Here is a 4,956-nt window from a genome sequence, read left to right as displayed (position 1 = left end):
TCTCGGGGTCTCTGGGCGCACCGCCCCTGCGTCACACACTCCCTACGTCACACTCGCGTCACGTCCGGTGTCTCGGCCCTGCCCCTGGGCCAGGCCGGCGCCGCTTCCCGCGCGCCTGCGCGGCTTCCCGCCTCAGCCGGGGGCGTCTTTTGCTGCTGGAGTCTGAACGCGACTGTTTGAGCCCGCCCAAAGTGCAGAGGCCAGGCTGGGCCCGGATGGAGGCCCGCACCCCCCCCCAAAGTGCAGAGGCCAGGCTGGGCCCGGGCAGAGGCCCGCACCCCCCCCCAAAATGCAGAGGCCCGCACCCACCCCCAAAGTGCCGAGGCCAGGCTGGGCCCGGATGGAGGCCCGCACCCCCCCCCAAAGTGCAGAGGCCCGCACCTCCCCCCAAAGTGCAGAGGCCCGCACCCACCCCCAAAGTGCAGAGGCCAGGCTGGGCCCGGATGGAGGCCCGCACCCACCCCCAAAGTGCAGAGGCCCGCACCTCCCCCCAAAGTGCAGAGGCCCGCACCCCCTCCCCCCAAAGTGCAGAGGCCCGCACCCCCTCCCCCCAAAGTGCAGAGGCCCGCACCCCCTCCCCCCAAAGTGCAGAGGCCCGCACCCCCTCCCCCCAAAGTGCAGAGGCCCGCACCCCCCCAAAGTGCAGAGGCCCGCACCCCCTCCCCCCAAAGTGCAGAGGCCCGCACCTCCCCCCAAAGTGCAGAGGCCCGCACCCCCCCCCAAAGTGCAGAGGCCAGGCTGGGCCCTGGCAGAGGCCCGCACCCCGCGGGGAGGCCCGCGCTTGGAGAGCAGCGCTAGCCGAGCCTCCTGGGCCCTCGGGGCAGGGCCCAGGCTAGGTTAAGTCAGGAGAGAAAGGTAAAGAACGACAGGAAGCTGTACCAAGTAAGGTGTGGCTGCTAGGCCGCCAGCTCAGCCTCTATCTCTGGGGGAGTTGTGTGGATGTTCCCGAGCAAGTTATCTGGGGAATGGCCTCTTGAGATGTGAAAGCGTGCCTGTTGGAGACAAGTACCTTCCACACAAGGTATTTGTGAATCTTCTCTCTTCTCTATCCCGTAGCCCAAGGTGACTGACTCAGACCAAAGTGCACAGATACAAAATGGGGGGGGGGGGTAATTCACAAGGCCCAGCAAAAGCATCTCTCTCTCCCTCTCTCTCCTCTCCTCTCTCTCTGTCTCTCTCTCTCTCTGTCTCTCTCTCTCTTCAGTCCAGGGGCTTGAACTCAAGGCCTGGGCACTATCCCTGAGTCTCTTTTGCTCAAGGCCAGCACACTTACCACTTGAGCCACCACACCACTGCCACTTCCAGCTTTTTCTGTGTGTGGTACTGAGGAATCAAACCCAGGGCTTCATGCAGGCTAGGAAGCACTCTATCACTAAGCCACATTCTCAGCCCAAGCAAAAGCATCTTTTAACTTGCCACTTACAAGCCCACCATAAAACCTGCAATGAGTGTCCCTTGCTCAAGACCAGTCCTTACCACCCCCTCTCTTTATCCCTGCTTGTTCCAGCTTCTTTTCCAATCAATGTCTCCCAGTAGTTACAGGAGGTTCTTCTGAATCCTAAGCACTTAGCACAGGCTGGTAGTAAACGGGGGACCCAGGAGAGAGGGGCCTGCACAGTTTTTAAGGACATCCCAAGGGCTGGGAAGGTGGCTCAGTGGTAGAGTGCTTGCCTTGCATGCTTGAGGCCCTGGGTTCGATTCCTTAGCACCAACCACGTAAGCAGAAAAAAAAAGCCGGAAGTGGTGCTGTGGCCCAAGTGGTAGAGCACTAGCCTTGAGCTGAAGAGCTGAGGGACAGCACCCAGGCCCATAGTTCAGGCCCACAGCCGGGTCCAATATATATATATATATATATATATATATTTCGGGGAGGATTGGGTGGAGAGGGGAGGATGGGAAGGGATGGGAAGGGGAAACAAAGGAGGAGGCTACAATGCTTGATAAGAAATGTACTCATTATCTTGCCCATGTAATTGTAACCCCTCTGTACAGTATTTTCACAATAAAAAATTAATAAAAATTTAAAAAAAGGACAAAAACACTTGGGGCACTTTCTATTGTCCACTCCACTTTTTTGAACTATCTCAGACACTTTTAGCTCTTTGTAGAGAATGGGAAAAGATGACAGGCTACACAACACTTGAAAGGGCACCAAACATGAGTTTCAGTCCTCTATGCATGAGGTGACACAGAGCTCTAACACACATTCTTTCATTATTCATCCTTTACGTGTGAGCAACTGAAAAATAGCCTGAAATCCCACCCTTTGCCGGGCATTGGTGGCTCATGCCTGTAATCCCAACTACTCAGGAGGCTGAGATCTGAGGATCATGCTTCAAAGCCAGCCTGGGCAGAAAAAGTCCATGAGACCTTTTTTTGGGGGGGGGTGGGGTCCGGTTGTGGGGCCTGAACTCTGGGCCTGGGCGCTGTCCCTCAGCTCTGCAGCTCAAGGCTAGCGCTCTACCATTTGAGCCACAGCGCCACTTCCAGCTTTTTTCTTTTTGCTTATGTGGTGCTGAGGAATTGAACCCAGGACCTCAGGCATGCAAGGCAAGCGCTCTACCACTGAGCCACCTTCCCAGCCCTCCATGAGACTTTTATCTCCAATAAATCCACCAGAAAGTGGCACTGTGGCTCAAGTGGTGAAGCACTAGCCTTGAGCTGAAGAGCTCAGAGACAGCACCCAGGCCCAGAGTTCAAGCCCATGATTGACCCCCCCAAAAAAAATCCCACCCTTTACCTTGATGCTCATTCCTGGGGGACATTTGGTCCCCTGGGAAGTATGAAGAAGTTGTCAGCTAAGCTGAGTTCTGTCCAGAGATTCTTCAGGCAAACCCAGAGACCCAGCTATTTCCTGAGGACTCAAAGCCCATGAGCTGATTGGCTAGCTGCTTCAGTCAACTCTGGCCCCACAACATAGGTAGGCAGCCTGCACAAGGCCAGTGAATTATAACACATAAAACTTAACCTAAGGGGCTGGGAAGGTGGCTCAGTGGTAGAGCGCTTGCCTTGCATGAATGAGGCCCTGGGTTCGATTCCTCAGCACCACGTAAGCAGGAGAAAAAAAAGCCAGAGGTGGCACTGTGGCTCAAGTGGTAGAGCGCTAGCCTTGGGCTGAAGAGCTGAGGGACAGCGCCCAGGCCTAGAGTTCAAGCCCCATGACCGGACCCCCCCCCCAAAAAAAAAACCCTAAGAGACTGAGGGTGCAGAACCCGAATTTGACTGCAGCAGGCCTCACTCAGCAGGCAAAGGGACCTCCACCAAATCAGCAAACTGGAGTTGTCTGCTTCCACAGGCAAGAGAAGCTCTCAAAGTGGACATAGTCCATCTGACCCACAGGATTGACATGACAGTCCCACATGGGATTGTGTAATGAGTGCCAGGAAGGGAAATGGGGCTGCTTTGACTAGAGGCCAGAAGAGGCTGAGCTGTGGTCTGGAAACAGTGTGAAAAAGTCATGTTGGCACCGGAAAATTTGAGATGTGACTGCGAAGCAAAAGACCCTCGAGGGCGTGAGGACTCAAAGGAGCCAGTAAGACGGGAGTCAAGTCTAAAAGGCCCCGTTCCATCCATCCAGATGTGAGATGGCGTCTGCTTTGAAGTCAGTGAAAGGAGAGAACTGGAATCGAAGGAAACCCACATCTGGCTTCAGGGATCTGCTCATTGCCAGTTTCTACTAGAACTGCTAGGACTTCTGTATTCTAATCTTGTCTTACTGCGTGCTCCATAGATGTCAGCTGAATGGATGATCAATTGCCCTTCTAAGGTGCAAGGCTGCCCCTGTGAGAAGACCAGTGTGGGGCTCTGATTGATAAACTCACAGTTCAGGAAAAATATATTTGAATCAGCTGCTCATGAACTTCTGCAATTGACATGGTGAGAAGTCAAAACCTGGACATAGCAGATGCACCAAATGTGTGCCCACCACTGTGCCAAGAGCTGCCGACAAGGTTGATCCTAGGGGTCCAGACAAGAATCCACAGGCCCAAGACAGGACAGGCACGGTCCCCTGTACCTGTCGAATCCACGAGACTGGAAGATCAGAGGGGGTTACACCTGCTGATCTGAGCCTGAGTTCAAGTGCCTGCACTGACCTCATATAAACCACATGAATCATAACAGCTGCAGCTGCAGTGGTTCAACCTGAGGAAACGGCTGTTTGTGCTGGGGCTACCACCAATTAGAAGCTTTGTGTGCTCCTTCTATCTCCCAGATCCCTACCAAGGCTAAGTTCCAATGAAGGATGCACACACAGAACTGCTCTGTGTATGTGCGTTAGTTTTATAAGTTTATGTGTGTCTATAACAGATTGGTACCACTCAGCAGTTTGAGACAACTCTTATGAATTAGTGCACAGCTCTTGGCAATCAAAGGCTGCATTGAGGTTGTCAGCTAAGGTGAGTTCTGTCTGGAGGCTCTTCAGACAAACCTGTTCTCAAGTTCATTCATGGTGGCAGAATTCACTCCCTGTGAATGTAGCACTGAGGTCTTGCTAACTGCATGTTGGAAGCACCTCTTATGTTCCTTCCACTTGGCCCCTCCATCTCAGGAGCCGAGAACCTTTCTTGTTTCAAATCCCTTGGACTTTTCCAACCTTGAGAGGAAGCACTGCTTTTCTTTCTTTCTTTTGCCAGTCCTGGGGCTTGAATTCAGGGCTTAGGCACCGCCCTGAGCTTCTTTATTCAAGGCTAGCGCTCTACCACTTGAGCCACAGCACCACTTCTGGCCTTTTCTGTTTATATGGTGCTGAAGAATCGAACCCAGGGCTTCATGCATGCTAGGCTTGCAAGCACTCTACTACTAAGCCACATTCTCAGCCCTTTTAAAGAGCTTCTGTAGGGGCTGGGAAGGTGGCTCAATGGTAGAGTGCTTGCCTTGCATGCATGAGGCTCTGGGTTCAATTCCTCAGCACCACAAAAGCAAAAAAGAAAAAAAGCCGGAAGTGACGCTGTGGCT

The sequence above is a fragment of the Dipodomys merriami genome, unplaced genomic scaffold (genome assembly GCF_024711535.1).
Source record: "Dipodomys merriami isolate MVZ:Mamm:240054 unplaced genomic scaffold, mDipMer1.0.p SCAF_322, whole genome shotgun sequence".
NCBI classification, from domain to species: Eukaryota; Metazoa; Chordata; class Mammalia; order Rodentia; family Heteromyidae; genus Dipodomys; species Dipodomys merriami.
The sequence above is the reverse complement of the archived record's forward strand: the minus strand, read 5'-3'. Positions refer to the sequence as shown.